The 17,079-nt window shown below is 42.3% G+C and overlaps 1 protein-coding gene and 1 pseudogene across 2 annotated transcripts in view; one reads left to right on the top strand and one right to left on the bottom strand.

The window, feature by feature from the left end:
• SMG6 (SMG6 nonsense mediated mRNA decay factor) overlaps positions 1-17,079 on the bottom strand; it is a 249,835-nt gene that overhangs the window by 197,306 nt on the left and 35,450 nt on the right. The window lies entirely within an intron of this gene.
• On the top strand, positions 5,451-5,841 carry LOC131817048 (ubiquitin-ribosomal protein eL40 fusion protein-like; annotated as a pseudogene).

Consider the following 17,079-nt stretch of genomic DNA (forward strand, 5'->3'; position numbering starts at 1 on the left):
GGTGGTGTAAAACATGGACTTTCCTATCAAACCTCTGCAACTTACCTATCGTGGAATCTCAGGCAACTGATCTAACCTCCTTAGGTTTTCGTTCTACACAACGGAGATAATAGTACCTGTATGTTAATGGATTGGTGCATGGCATAAGGCAAGTAAAAACATGCTTACATGTTGTAAACACTGTTTACGGCTGTTAGCTAAACATTCTCTCCCAATGAATGATAAAGCAAGCAATAAAATGTTAACTGAAGAATCTGAGTAAAGGATATACAGAATTCCTTGGATGATTATTATAACTTTTCTACAGATATAAAATTATTTCAAAATAAAAAGGTAAAAATGTAAAAAGTAAAAATTTTTTTAAAAGGTAAAAACGTATATATTCGGGGCGCCTGGGTGGCTCAGTGGGTTTAGCCGCTGCCTTTGGCTCAGGTCATGATCTCAGGGTCCTAGGATCGAGTCCCGCATCGGGCTCTCTGCTCAGCAGGGAGCCTGCTTCCTCCTCTCTCTCTCTCTGCCTGCCTCTCTGCCTACTTGTGATCTCTCTCTGTCTAACAAATAAATAAATAAATCTTTTTAAAAAAAAACGTATATATTCTCTCTCTATTCCTATTTTAGCTTAATTATCCCTTTCCCACAGCTATCAATCATGAACTAGTTAACTCACCCATAACCAGGAGGAATGCTGGTTACATTTATATAACAGGTAGGCACAGAATGATACCAACTCACTTCATTCAAGCCAATTAACATTCCCCAAGTCCTAAGGCAGCTCAGAAATTTAAGCAACTTAAACCAGCAAATGGCAGAGTTAGACCCTGAACTCAGGTCTTGTGGTTCCAAAAAAGTGTTTCTTCTTTTGTACGGCAAGTATCACAGGAAGATAACTGATGAGATTATTCATAAAGGAAGGAATGATGAGGAAATAAGAGTAACTAAAAAGCACTTCAGTTTTACTTTTAAGTTTTCTCATGAGGAAGGAAACTCATACTGTTATGACCTATAATACCTCCTGGATTAAAATTAAGGGCACCAAAGGGCGCCTGGGTGGCTCAGTGGGTTAAGCCGCTGCCTTCGGCTCAGGTCATGATCTCAGGGTCCTGGGATCGAGTCCCGCATCGGGCTCTCTGCTCAGCAGGGAGCCTGCTTCCTCCTCTCTCTCTCTCTGCCTGCCTCTCTGCCTACTTGTGATCTCTCTCTGTCAAATAAATAAATAAAATCTTTAAAAAAAAAAAAAAATTAAGGGCACCAAGAAGCTTTTTTAATACTGTGGTTCTATCCAGGTGCCTGGGTGGCTCAGCTGGCTGGGTGTCAGACTCTTGATTTCAGCTCAGGTCATGCATGATCTCAGCGTCATCAGATCGAGTCCTGCATCAGGCTCTGTGCTCAGCATGGAGTCAGCTGGAGATTCTTTCTTTCCCTCTTCCTCTGTCCCCCCACACCCCGTCACCCCACTCAAGCTCTCTCTCTCTTCTCTAAATATATAAATAAAATCTTTTTTAAAATTACTGTGGTAGGGGCACCTGGGTGGCTCAGTGGGTTAAAGCCTCTGCGTTCGGCTCAGGTCAGGATCCCAGGGTCCTGGGATCGAGCCCTGCATCAGGCTCTCTGCTCAGCAGGAAGCCTGCTTCCTCCTCTCTCTCTGCCTGCCTCTCTGCCTACTTGTGATCTCTGTCTGTCAAATAAATAAATAAAATCTTTAAAAAAAATAAAAAAATAAAAATAAAAATCTTAAAAAAAAAAATACTGTGGTTCTACCTATACTTCCCAAATACCCTTCCCTTAGAATGGTAGATGAAGCCCATGGAACTACCTCAGTTAATACTTGTCATTATCATACTTCAACTGTATTTAGCAGAAAGTAGATTTCAATGCATTTTCAACTAGTGAGAGTGAAGGGAATCTTAGGGAACTTTTTCAAACTGTACACACATTCTCCCTGACCTTGGTTAATGAGAACCACTGTTTTATTTTTAGTCTGAAAGTCTCTGTCACCCTAAATATAGTTTCTCTTTATCGTCAATACTCAAGTCAGAAAAAAGCTAAAAATGCAGATGCATTATAGAGAGAGGTAAGGCATGTTATATTGAGGAAACAGATTTGTTACACATTGATCAAACGGGCCTAAGCAACACTGTATGTAATACTCCAGCCTAACTTTTGGAAAACAAAACTTTGGATACCAAGTCCACAGTACAAAAATCTTAGTCTGAACCTCCTCCCTCTCCAACACATCACCTTGTTTTGGCGACTTTTGGTTAACAATACACTCAGATGGGCTCTCTGCTCAGCAGGGAGCCTGCTTCCCCCTCTCTCTGTGCCTGCCTCTCTGCCTACTTGTGATCTCTCTCTCACTGTCAAATAAATAAATAAAATCTTTAAAAACAACAACAACAATACACTCAGATGGTCTCACTCAAGTACTGAAGGAAATGTTACTCTGAATGTGAGACTATCTGCCTCCGAATCTTCCTCACATATTTACACACTGTTCACCAAAAATATTTAAAAATGCTTCTTGGGTATACCCTGATAGGCAACATTAGAATTATTAAGGGGCTCTTGTCTCTTTAGTTCAAGTCCAAAATCAACTCACTATGGACTCCTGAGTCTTTTATAAACCATCTAAAAGCAATGACCCAAAGAGACATTAATGGCAGTGGCCGGGTGGGTAGGTCTCTGGACCCTCACAATAAAGTCTGTCCTGCCATTAACTTCAGAATTATGAGTGAAATGGTTTGGGCTATTCCTCAACTATAAAAGAGAATTTCCACCATTGATACCACCTACCTCAGAGCTGAAAGAATAAAATGAAATAATACAAATTAGAACATTTTGAGGAATAAAGGTTTTATGGAAGCCCTGGTAACTGTCACTCAGAACTGCCTAAATGCTTTGTGAACTATGGAGCAAGGAAGGAAAGAGAAGCTGTTCAGAGGCAGCAATACAATACAGGAGGTAAGAATTCTAAAATATACCCAATTTCAATTCCTCAACAGTTGCTCTTACTTTTGAATAGCTGTATGGAAAACTGAATTTCTTTTTTTTTTTTTTAATTTTTTTTTAAGATTTTATTTATTTGAAAGACAGAGATCGCAAGTAGGCAGAGAGACAGGCAGAGGGAAAGAGAGGGAAGCAAGCTCCCCGCTGAGCAGAGAGTCCGATGTGGGACTCGATCCCAGGACCCTGGGATCATGACCTGAGTCGAAGGCAGAGGCTTTAACCCACTGAGCCACCCAGGCGCCCTGGAAAACTGAATTTCTGAGAAGTGAATCAGGGGCGCCTGGGTGGCTCAGTGGATTAAGCCTCTGCCTTCGGCTCAGGTCATGATCTCAGGGTCCTAGGATCAAGCCCTATACTGGGCTCTCTGCTCAGCAGGGAGCCTGCTTCCCCCTACCACCGCCTGCCTCTCTGCCTGCTTGTGATCTCTCTCTGTCAAATAAATAAATAAAATATTTAAAATAAATAAATAAATGAAATTTCAATGTGAATTTTCACAGTATTGTGGACAGCATAAATTATCATTCTCTTAATTTATCCATCTGGAACACCTCTATAGATATGCCAAGTATTTAAAACAAAACTAAACTAAACAAAAAAACTAAGTAATTTTTTTTTAAGATTCTACTTATTTATTAGAGAGATGGAGAGAGACCACACGTAGGCAGAGCAGCAGGCAGAGGGAGAGGGAGAAGCAGGTTCTCTGCTGAGCAGGGTGCCTGATTCGAGGCTCAATCCCAGGACCCTGGGATCATGACCTGAGCCGAAGGTAGGCGCTTAACCAACTGAGCCTTCCCGATGCCCCAAAACCTCATAATGTTTTAAAAGGGAGGGCTCTATCCTCTTATATAGGAGCCAACATAGGTGGAAACCCAAATTCCAATGGTACCTGTTAGCAAATGTTCAGGACTTTCAGAGCATGCAATTAAAGCCCATTTGCCATCTCCCTAAAGCACTGAGCTCACAGGGTGCAGGTAAATGTGAGCACAGAGGTGATGCTGAACACTTTCATCCCTGTGCTCCTCCCATCCCAGGCACAATCAAGAACAAACCGACAAGACAGGGTCCCCACTGCTAAAGAACTTGCAGTCTAAGAACAAAAGACAAATAATATCCCAACTTACCAACTCCCCATTTATGCTCCAAATTCTAAGACAAGGCCTGTTGGCTAGGAAGGTGTCAGGGGCCACTCTATTTCCCTTATTTTATTATCCCTCGACAAGGGAAGTTTTTGGAGAATCCAAGATCTAAGGAGATTATAAAGAAAGTGAAGAAGGGAGTCCTGGTACACAAATGTGGAAACCTATCAGTAAGTTAGTATAGGAACAATCATTCTAGTAAAGGTAAAAATTATTCATGGTTGGAGGCGCCCGGGTGGCTCAGTCGGTTAGTCTGCCTTTGGCTCAAGTCCTGATCTTGGGGTCCTAGGATACAGCCCCGCATCAGGCTCTAGCCACAACAAGGAGTCAGCTTCTCTCTCTGCCTCCCCTCACCCCTGCTTGTGTGTGAGTGCATGTGTGCTCTCTGTCTCAAATAAATAAATAAATAAATAAATAAATAAGATTATTCATTAGACATTCAGTATTCCTCCTTCCAGGATACACATAAAGAAAGAAGTACACGGGTGCCTTGGTGGCTCAGTGGGTTAAAGTCTCTGTCTTCACTCAGGTCACGATCTCAGGGTCCTAGGATTGAGCCCCACATCCAGCTCTCTGCTCAGCAGGGAGCTTGCTTCCCCTTCCTCTCTCTCTGCCCGCCTCTCTGTCTACTTGTGATCTCTGTCTGTCAAATAAATAAATAAAATCTTTAAAAAAGAAAGAAAGAAAGAAAGAAGTATAGGCAAGCCAAGTAGTATGACTCAAATGCCTCATAGGAAGACAGAGCAAATCAAAATCAATCCTTCCATTTCTTACTTGGACCAAACCAAGGTTGAGGTAGAGTAGGGACAATGATTACTTCTCACCTTTAGTTTCTCCACCCCTGAACTGTTCTGGGCAAAATGACAGCTCAATTAGTTCTAATTAAGCCCAAGTTCCATGTAGAGATGTCCTACTTAGAGAGCTGGATCTGAGCCATGTGAACTCAAGTGTAAAACGTGCCTCTTAAAACCACCTCTTCCAAGAAATGCACCCCTTGAAACAACAGCTCTCATCCTCACACTGCAGGTTAGTGCTGCCTCTACAACCTTTTATGTTAAAGCCATTTATATGCTATTACTTTCTTATCTCTCTTTAAAGCCAACAGCCCGGAGGGAAATTAGGCTAAATGTCAAATGAGCAGTCAGGTCCAGAAAACCTAGCCAACAAGCAGAGGGACAGCAGAACTTAGAGTACCCAGCTGGCTCTCAGGAGGGAAACTAGCACTAGGTCTGAGGAAAAGAAGGAACCCTGCTCTATCTCTTCAATGAGGTGGCGGAGCGGTTTGGTGGCAGCAGTCTTGTGACAGATGCAGAGATGCAGATCTTTGTGAAAACCCTAGTGGCAAAGACCATCACCCTCGAGGCCAAGCCCAGTGACAACACTGAAAATGTCAAAAATCCAAGCCAAAATCCAAGACGAGAAGGGCATCACGCATGACCAGCAGCATCTCATTTTTGCAGACATATAGCTGGACAATGGCCACACTCTCAGACCACAATATCCAGAGATATTGTGCATACTGTACTTGGTGCTTCACCTTCGATCTGGCATCACCCAGCCTTCCCTCCACCAGCTGGCCCAGAAACCCAACTGTGACAAGATCATCTGCCCTGAGTGTTCTGCTCACTTGCACCCCCGTATTGTCATCTGCAGTAAGAAATGTGGCCTCACCAACAACCAGTGCCCCAAGAAGGTCAAATAAGGCTCCTCCTTTGCCCACACGGAGGCCTCCTGCCAGAACCTCAAGGCCCCAGGGGCTCAATAAACTTTCCTTTTCATTAAAAAAAAAAAAAGGAAAATCAGGAACCCTGAGTGACTATCCTGCATTTATTGCTTGTTGTTTACTGAGCAAAGGGATGAGTACAGAATGATATGAACAAAGACTATTGGTCTTAGAATTAAAGACCTGGGTTCAAATTCTGATTGTGCCATTTATTTACTATATCACTAACAGAAGTCACATCGACTTTCTAAACCTATTTCTTCAACTATAAAATGAGAAGGGTGAGTGAGATCAATATTGGTAATTCTATAACCCTGAGTGTGTATGCATCACAATAAGACCTGTAAAAAAGGGACGCCTGGGTGGCTCAGTTGGTTAAGCGGCTGCCTTCGGCTCAGGTCATGATCCCAGCGTTCTGGGATCGAGTCCCGCATCGGGCTCCTTGCTAGGCAGGGAGCCTGCTCCCCCCTCTGCCTCTAGCCTGCCACTCTGTCTGCCTGTGCTTGCACTCTGTATCTCTCTCTCTAACAAATAAATAAAAAATCTTTAAAAAAAAAAAAAAAAGACCTGTAAAAAAACAGGTTCCCCTGTCCTACAGGACCAGAATCTTCAGGGTGGGGGAAGGTGACTGCAAATCAGCATTTTCAAAAGGTCTCCAGGTAATTCTGAAAGACAATCAGATTTAGGAACCACTGAGCTAGATCAGGGGTCAGCAAACTACAGCCCAAGGGTCAATAGGTAGCATGCCACCTATTTCTATATGGCCCAGGAGATAAGAATGTTTGTTTTTATTAATATTTTATTTATTTATTTGAGAGAGACAGAAACAGTGAGAGAGAGCACAAGTGGGAAGGAGGAGGAGAAGCAGACTCTCCGCTGAGCAGTGAACCCAATGCAGGACTTGATCCTAGAACCCTGAGATCATGACCCAAGCCAAAGGTCAAACACTTAACCCACTGAGCCACACAGGCACCCCTGTTTTTTACATTGTTTTAATGGCTGGAAAAAACTCAAAAAGAATATTTCATGACACAGAGAAATTGTATGGAATGTAAATTCCAGCATCCACAAATAAAATTCTATTGAAACACAGCCACCCTCATTTCTTTACATCTTGTTTGTGGCTACCCCTACAAAGGCAAGGTGAGTAGCCTCAGTAGAATGTGTGTCCCAAAAGCCTAAAATATTTACTCTCTGGCCCTTTACACAAAAAGTTTGCTGATCTCTTGGCTAGATTTATAACACTAGGGTCTAAAAAATTTTTCTACCTGCACAACACTTCAGGGCTACCATACACATCTACTGGAAACAGCAATGACTCTCACAAGCTGACAGGTAAAGAAGGGTAGGGGTGGCTGGGTGGCTCAGTGGGTTAAGCTTCTGCCTTCAGCTCAGGTCATGATCTCAGGGTCCTGGGATCTAGCCCCACATTGGGCTCTCTGCTCAGCAGGGAGCCTGCTTCCCCCTCTCTCTCTCTCCCTCCCTCTCTGCCTACTTGTGATGTGTTAAATAAATAAAATCTTTAAAAAAAAAAAAAAAAAGAAGGGTAATGAGGAGGAGGGGAATCACCCATCCACAGCATTCCTTCCAATTCTAAAAAGCCTACAAAAGTATGATTCTAACTAAAGCTAACTTTTCTTGTCAGCTTTTGATTAAGCACCATCCTTTTCTATGATAGCACCAAAAAACAAAACAAAACAAACAAACAAACAAAAAACCCACCAAATGCTGAAAGAGTGCTGTTCTCAAAGCTTTTGAACTCAAAAGCCCCGAAGGCTACAAAGAAATATAAACGGGGCTCTCCAGGTTTCCACCTTCAATGCCATTATGGGGCTAAGTGACCAAGTAGAAACAGAACATACTCAAAACCAATAAAGTTTTTACTTAGGCCAGAGGGCCCCTGGACACTACCCAAAACATCCGTAATCGAGGGAAAGTGCCAGATTAAGGTTTATGAATCCATATGCTGTGGTCTGACAATCTGTAACAACCAGTTCAGAAGTGCCACCAGCCTGACATCTCAAGGTATACAGAGAAAGAGAGAAAGTTCAGCCAAAGGGCAGCACTGTTGCTCTGACTGGGCTACTTTCTGAATGACTCTTCCTTCTGACTCATCTCTCACAGCGCCTGGGAACTCTCATGCCCATCCACCTGAAAAGTATGTGAGCTGGGACACCCTATGTCTGCACTGCACAAAGTGAGAGAGAAGAGGAAATGGCTGAAGCTCCCACGTGGTGATCAGGTGGGTAACCAGAAAACAGTTCTCCAAAAGCACATACACAAGCTCAAACCCATCCTATAAATGAGTGGGTCGACGGAGTGTGAGGGTGCTGAAGTCATTTGTTCACTCAGCAAAAACTAACTGTCCACCTTTTACATACAGGACACTGAGTGAACCAAGAACAAAGGCAGAGATGATCCTTGCTCTACGGGTGACGTCATAATAAAGTACCGTAATTAGAGACATACAGGATGCTCTATTCCACTGCAGGGGCATTAGAGGATCTCAGAGGAAGAGATCCTTGAGTTGAAACCTGAAGGCTGAGTAAATAGTTGGATTTGGATCAGGCAGAGGGTATTGCCTATGTGTCACAAGTAAATGAACAGAATGTGTGGTGGTCCCAAAAGTGTTATGTGGTAGACTGGCATAAGCAGGTGAGTGATTCTCCAAGAGGGAGGCTGGAGAAACAGGTGAGTCAAGTTGTACTCTTTAGTTAAAAAGTTTGATCTTAATCAAACTACTGAGAAATGCTGAACAGGGAAGTGACATGAGCAAATCTCCATTTTTGAAAGGACATTCTAACTACTGTTTAGAAATTAAAGAGTTGTTTTTGGGTACGGGGGGAGTTGGTCAGGGTCAAATGTGTGGAGGCCAGGAGACCAATTAAGAAGCTACTGTATGGGGCTGTTGGGTGGCTCAGTGGGTTAAGCCTCTCCCTTTGGCTCAGGTCATGATCTCGGGGTCCTGGGATCATGCCCCGCATCGGGCTCTCTGCTCGGGAGGAAGCCTGCTTTCGCCTCTCTCTCTGCCTGCCTCTCTGCCTACTTGAGATCTCTCTATGTCAAATAAACAGATAAAGTCTTAAAAAAAAAAAAAAAAGAAGAAGAAGCAGCAGCTACTGTAATCACCCAATGGCAATGAAGACAGAGAAGAGAGGGAAGATACAGTCATTCTACACTCAGACAATCATGATCCCTGTCCCTAATTCCCAGAGGTTCTAGTTCTAAATAACTCCATCTACAGAGACCAGCAGTGACCCAGAACCAAGTATGAGTCTTTAGAAAAAGTCCCAAACCAAATGAAACAGTGATTTCATTTTTAGAGATACTTTGGATATTCTTATTTCCTTTCAATAATTTTAAACGTCCTACCTAGCATGGTGGTTGGTACTTAGTACATATTCGATAAGTGACTGAAGAACATATAGAACACACAGATTTTATAGTGGTTAAATAGAATATCCAGGTGCTACACACAAAACCCTCAAGAAAAACAGTGCAGTATTACTAGTAATCTGTAGGAAGTAACATACTCATCACTATTTATGAGAATTTAAATCTATTTCTTTTTTGGAGGATAATTTGACAAAACCCAGACAAAGGTATTCCAAGACAGACAGAGTTCTATCAGGAATTAAGCACTCTGATCCTGAGTAACAGCAGTTCCCACTGCTACATTCTGGCCCAAGAGACTGAACAAAAAGAGACCACAGTTAACATCAAAACAAAAGATAAAATCCAGGGCATCAGGCTGGCTCAACTGGTGGAGCATCTAACTCTCGATCTCAGGGGTCTGAGTTCAAGCACCAAGTTAGATAGGCATAGAAATTACTTAAAAGTAAAATCTTTAGTGGTGCCTGGGTGGCTCAGTAGGTTAAAGCCTCTGCTTTTGGCTCAGGTCATGATCCCAGGGTCCTGGGACTGAGCTCCACATCGGGGTCTCTGGTCAGCGGGGAGCCTGCTTCCCCCTCTCTGTCTCTGCCTATTTGTGATCTCTGTCTGTCAAATAAATAAATAATCTCTTTAAAAATAAATAAATACATGAATAAAACCTTAAAAAAGGGGGGGAAAAAGCCAAAGTCCTTACTATAAGCTATAAAAGGTCTATCCAATACTCACTCTCTACCCCTGTAGCCTCCTATCCCTTGAATGTGCCAAGCATCCTGCCAGTTTTATGTTCCAGTCCAAGGGTTCCTAAACTTTATAGCACAATGGGATGGTATACAAATCTTTTTAAAATACAGATGCCTGGCCTCCATTCCCAAACACTGATTTAATCTGCAGGGTGTGACCCCTGGGGGTGAGACCTGAGCACTGGGATTTTTAAAAGCTCCCCAGGTTTCTGGTCACAGGTTTGAGAACCACTACTGCAGTTTACCCTGTTTTGATAGCATTTATCACCAATTTTTACACAAACACATATACACACACCATGACAGCAAGGACCTTGTTATATTTTGTTCACAACAGTGGGCTCATAGGAGGTAACCAATAAATACTTGGTGAGCAAATGGCCTTTCTAGTCTAGCCTTCGGCTGCTCCTCCTTTCCCCACCCTTGCTGATATGGCCTATATACTTCAGTAACAAAGAATTACTCATGGTGCCTAAAATTCACCATGTTCCTTCTCCTGCCATGCCTTTCTAAATCTAATAAAGTCCTACTTTTCCTTGCTTTCCCAACCCTCTCTACCCCCAGGCTGAGCCTGATACCATATTCTGCAGGCTTAGAGAATACTTCATATACCTTTCTGATACTGTGTATCATAGTGCGTCCTACATATACACATCTGTCTTTAGACTAGCTCTGTCCCTAGAACTTTACCCATGGTGACAGAAACGTTCCTTATCTTCACAGACCAATAAAGCAGCCACCAGCCACATGTGGTATTTGAAAGGTGGCCAGTGTGACTGAGGAACTAAATTTTTAATTGTATTTCATTTTAATTAATGTAAATAGCCAATATGGTTACCACACCGGTCACCACAGCTCTAGACTGTGATGTACTTTAGTTAATGTTTCATTTCTATAACCCAGGACACAGGAATCATCAACAGTGATAGAGTGGTAGATGGAGGGATGGATGGATGGAAGAAAGTAGGTTCTAAAGATTATAATACCCATATGTTTACAATTTCTGGCTTGACATACAGTAGGAGCAAAGGACATACTCTGAAGCACAAACAAGGCTCAGCCAATGAGAACAAAGAACTGGAGAACTTATCCAGTATTCTACTCTCTTCTACCCAACTTACAATCTACACAGTGCGGGGGAGTGTGACCTAACACCTTACTGAGTTGTACCTTTTGGAAGCTTGGGGACAGCCCCCACTGAGGACAGGTTGAATTTACCAAGCTGGCTCTGTGCTTTAGGAGATAAAAGTACCCCAGGCTACTCAAACACAATTCAGATAATAAGAATTCAAGTTTTTCCACCTGAACAAAACAAGTATGACACACCCAAGCAACTTAATAATAAAAGTCTAAACTTCTAGAGAAACCTGTGTGTAAGGCACTATTCAAAGCACCTTGTCTGTTAACTCATTTAACCTTACAACAATCCTGTGAGTTCAGTAATACTATAATTTCTATATTACAGATGAGAAAATGGAGCAACAGAGAAGTTAAGTGACTTGTCCAAGGTTAACCCAGGCAGCCTGGCTCCAGAGTCTGAGCTCTTAATCTTTCACCTTTAAAGAAGGGAATCTTTTTGGCAGAACCAAGACAGCTACTGAGGATGTTTATAAAGGCCAAAAGCTAAAGCAACCCCAAGCAAAAACCGGCCAATGGTTTCAGTTATCATTCACTGAGAGACCACTAGTTCAAACCAACTGAGAAGTCTTACAGATTAAGAGAAGTAGATACTTCCAGTTCATATCATATCTTGCAAATCAGTGGAAGTACTTAACAAATGTACCCTAGGATAATGCCAATAGGAAGATAGAAAAGTGAGTAAAACCTTGCTTTCCATAAGTGAAATAGCAGTAATAGAACCAGTAAAATAAACACTAACATTTTTTCTAAATCCACAAACTGCCTGGTTAATAGCGAAAGAGTTCTTCAAGAGTCAAAGAGTATGTACATTCACACACCATCATCAAGGACTGTGTATAATCCAGAAAAAAATACCTGAAAACATACCCTCCTGCCTACCTACCTACCACAATACAGGAAAACCCCTGAATCTCTCAGGAAAGGGAGGAGCAAGAACTAATCTAAGAACCCAAAGGAGAACAAAGCTTCAGTTTAAGAAAGATGTGGTCACAAAGAAGGTTTCACAAACCACTGTGCTGTGGGTACCAAAAAGCAAATAATCAGCATACAGAGAGCTCTGGCAACCTCATACGAACTTCAGATTTAAGCAGGGCACCAAATAAGGGAAGGATTCTGGTGCATCAACTCCTAGGAAAAGTGTTTCAAGTTAAAAATGGTTATTCAGGTTTGGATGCAAACTTCTGTATCTGTTCTTTATCAACAGAGACACCCCTACTTCACTGGCAGCTGGCAGCAAAAAGAGAAGAAAACTGTAAGAATAAAAATGGGTTACACACAGACAACATGACCTGGTACAGCGTGGCGTTTACCCGGACACCAAAGACAAGACTATAAACACGCCAGCGCAGAACTTCTGGGATTCCACATCCCAGCTGATTCCAAGTGTCTCCAGAAGCTAGTGGGCCATGATGTCACACACTCCCCAGCCCCCCACAGCCAGACATAGCCAGATAGTTCAACATTAAGGCCAAAAACCACAGCACTTTTGGTGAGAGACTCAGTTTTGCTGTGACTGAAGGCAAGGCCTGCTTCCATCTAGTTTTTTGTCAGTCGTGTCTTTTCTGTACTTGTTCCCAGACCCAAAATACCTAGTTCAAAAGACAGGGCAAACACCTTTAAATCTCTCATTTTTTTTTTTTCTTTCAAAGATTTTTATTTCATTATTTGACAGAGAGAGAGAGAGATCACAAGCAGGCAGAGAGGCAGGCAGAGAGAGAGGAGGAAGCAGGCTCCCTGCTGAGCAGAGAGCCAGACGTGGGGCTCGATCCCAGGACCCTGGGATCATGACCTGAGCCGAAGGCAGAGGCTTTAACCCACTGAGCCACCCAGGCGCCCCAAATCTCTCATCTTTGATCCAATTCTCCTTTCTTCTCTCAACAATGAGAAATCAATCTTAGGCATACCAAAGAGTATTAGCGAGGGAAAACATGAACATTAACTTCTTCCTAATTTATTTGCAATGCTCTATCCCTGTCACTATAACTATTAAACATAAACCGGCGCCTGGGTGGCTCAGTGGGTTAAAGCCGCTGCCTTTAGCTCAGGTCATGATCTCAGGGTCCTGGGATCGAGTCCCGCATCGGGCTCTCTGCTCAGCGGGGAGCCTGCTTCCTCCTCTCTCTCTGCCTGCCTCTCTGTCTACGTGTGATCTCTCTCTGTCAAATAAATAAAATCTTTAAAAAAAAAAAAAAAAAAACATATAGGGAAAATTGGACTTCAGAGTTAAAAGGAAGAATAAAAGTAACATGAGTCAAAACCCAATTAAACTCTGCTGGTTCCACATGAATGCTTGTAGTTTGTGACAACTTATCAAACTGTATGGCTTTGATATGTATGCTTTTCTGTACATATATTATTTTTTAATAAAAGGGTTTTTTTAAATTACCACAATCTTTTCTGCCGTTCCACCAAAAGCCTTTATTCCATAGCCAATAATCTTTGGGACTCCATCTTAGTGCAGAATGTCAAATGCCAGATCTGTTGATGGGGTAGACTATAGCCCTATTTTACAGATGCAGAAACAAGGAAAGAGATTAAGAAATATGTCCATGGAAATAAAAAAAACAATTTAGGAATGCATTCCAGAAGATGTAAATCCTAGTCTCCATCAGCCACAAGGGACAGCTTATTGGAAACACCAAGGGCATCTATTAGTGCCTTATTCAACCTCTTGATATGTGCCACGTTGAAGTATTTTTTAAAAGTCATACTGTTTGGGGCACCTGGGTGGCTCAGTGGGTTGAGCCGCTGCCTTCGGCTCAGGTCATGATCTCAGGGTCCTGGAATCGTGTCCCACATCGGGCTCTCTGCTCTGCAGGGAGCCTGCTTCTTCCTCTCCCTCTCTCTGCCTGCCTGTCTGCCTGCTTGTGATCTCTGTCTGTCAAATAAATAAATAAAATCTTTAAAAAAAAAAAAAAAAGTCATACTGTTTTACAGATCTGTCCAGAAGTCCAAAGGAAAATCTGCCAAAAAAAATTCCTCAGTGAGAATGTCAACTGACTTACACAGTTTGCCTTACAAATTAGGACCCAGTATCTCAGAGATCTGTGGCATAAGTCAGCTCAGAATCTTATTAAAGTTTTAGCATCCTCACCAAGAAACATCCCAGAAAAACATAAATTCACTGAGGGTATCATCCCATCTCCTCCTTCCCATGTGCTTCAGTAGCTGCAGTCCTACTGAGCGTGTGCAGGGCAAGAAGAGGACTTATTGCCAATGGTTACAACACAAAGCATAACTTACTCCTAAGCCAAACTGCCCTTGGCTCAGAAAGCTTCCAGAATGATGGAAGGCATGACTTTAGGATGACTCAAATTTTGCTAATGCATAAAATAAAGCAGAGAAGAACTATCTGAAGGATCTACGTCTAAGCTTGGGCCAAATCAAAAGCCCAAAGTATCTACTTTGTGATGAATCTTCAGCTCCAGCTGACTGATTAAACAGCATCAATTTGGACATATGTACCATGGCCTAAGATATTCTAATTACAGACTCTTGGCTAGGAATCCTAGGAGCAACCACTTGTAGTTTCTACAAGTTGTAGTTTCTAACCACACCGTATTTTTATCTATGTTATTCCTTCTGCCAGAAAAGCTGGCTACCCCCATCTACCTAAAGAACCTCTTTCGGGGCACCTGGGTGGCTCAGTGGGTTAAGCCACTGCCTTCGGCTCAGGTCACGATCTCACGTTTCTGGGATGGAGCCCTGCATCGGGCTCTCTGCTGAGCAGAGAGCCTGCTTCCCTCTCTCTCTCTCTCTGTCTCTCTCTGCCTGCCTCTCTGTCTACTTGTGATCTCTCTCTCTCTCTCTCTGCCAAATAAATAAATAAATAAATCTTTAAAAAAAAAAAAAAGAACCTCTTTCATCCTTCACAAGTAAGGACAGATCACCTTTCTAGGTAGTTTTCCCTATTCATCATGAATTAATTCTTTCTCCTCTGTATTATCCCTATACATATAGGGTACATATTTCTACTACCCCATCTGTAACACTTTACTGCAAGTATTTACTTACAATATCCGCTTTTCCCACTAGACCATATCTTTGCGAGAAAAGATCAATATCTTTCACCTTTTTGTGTGCAGTGCCTAGAACAATGATTAACACATAAAGGTACTCACTATATTTACGGAAAGGACCTCAACGGAGACAGGGAAAACCTTGATCCCCTCAGAGAGGAACAGCTGACCTAAGAGGTTTTACAACTGAATAAGCAAGAGAAAAAGAGTAAAATGTCCATAAAAAACTGTTATTTCGGGCATGCCTGGGTGGCTCGGTGGTTTAAAGCCTCTGCCTTCAGCTCAGATCATGATCCCAGGGTCCTGGGGTCAAGCCCTGCATCGGGTTCTCTGTTCAGTGGGGAGCCTGCTTCCCAACCTCCCTCTCTCTGCCCGCCTCTCTGCCTACTTGTGATCTCTGTCAAATAAATAAATAAAATCTTTAAAAAAAAAAACACTTATACTATACTGCAGCATAGAATAAATTGAAAACGAGAAAGAGGAACAAAAGAGAAAAAAAAATCAGAGGTCACTAGTAGTGAGGTCATGACACAAACTACATGTCAGAAAGTCCTTCACATTTATTAAAGGAAGTTACAAGTTTGACACTAACCTCTGGGACAATTAAGACAGAAATACTTTTTTTTATTTTTTTAAAAATTTTATATATTGATTTGACAGAGAGAGATCACAAGTAGGCAGAGAGGCAGGCAGAGAGAGAGGAAGGGAAGCAGTCTCCCCGCTGAGCAGAGAGCCCGATGCGGGGCTCGATCCCAGGACCTGAGCCGAAGGCAGAGGCTTTAACCCACTGAGCCACCCAGGTGCCCAAGACAGAAATATTATTAAAAACAAATTCATAAATGTGCATGAAGTTAAATTAAACAAGAAAACCCACAGGGAACGACTATCTCCGATACTAAAAGCAGAAATTTCTCCCATGGGTTTCCAGAAAGAAGATACCACCGTGATACAAAATAGCAATGATTCCCTAGACCTCTTTATTATTATCTGTTTCAATACAGGCCAATGACCTTAAACACCAAAGTACAATTTAGTCAAAGCAATACTACTGGGGACCAATACGTTACCCATGTATACAGTTCTCTGATGGTTCTAAGCATAAATGACACGGAAGAACAACAGTAGGAGATGCCTAGTGATTTCCATAACAGATGCTCAATAAAGTTCTTGATCAGTGGACAGATGGAAGACAGACAACTGGAAAAACCACTGAAGCTCTCAAAAATAAAAATGTGTGGTAAGGGGCACCTGGGTGGTTCAGTGGGTTAACCCTCTGCCTTCGGCTCAGGTCGTGATCTCAGGGTCCTGGGATGGAGCCCCACATTGGGCTCTCTGCTCAGCAGGGAGCCTGCTTTCTCCTCTCTCTCTGCCTGCCTCTCTGTCTTCTTGTGATCTCTCTCTCTGTGTTAAATAAATAAATTTTAAAAATTAAAAAAAAATTTTAAAAATGTGTGGTAAATACATTTTATAAAGACTCAAGCATCAGAAAAAGTCTCCACAGTATTTTAAAGTTCTTCTGGTCTAATGTCTATACTGTAACACTTGGAAAAATAAAACTGAGCAGTAACTCCAATATTAAATATTTATGAGTGAAGTGAAAGGCTTCCAAGAAGGAACCTGGAGTTTCCCCTGAAGCCTAACAAATAGTCTGCCGATTGGGAGAAGATCGCCAGCCAAGAAAACAACTTTTTCATATTCTCTATGTAAGCCCAAACATTACATCCAAGACAGTGAAAACAGAGTAGACAGATGAAATTCTGGAACCTTTATGAGTAGGAAGGGATTACAGAATGATAGGACTGCAGATACATCTCCCCAAGAGTATGGTCAGAAATAAAAAACGATAAAGGAAATTGGTGAGAAAGGCAACAGGGGGAAAACAAAAAGGTCAGTGGAATCTCTTGCCCCACACAACAGGCAGTATG

This window comes from Mustela lutreola, chromosome 15, assembly GCF_030435805.1.
Source record: "Mustela lutreola isolate mMusLut2 chromosome 15, mMusLut2.pri, whole genome shotgun sequence".
Lineage (NCBI taxonomy): Eukaryota > Metazoa > Chordata > Mammalia > Carnivora > Mustelidae > Mustela > Mustela lutreola.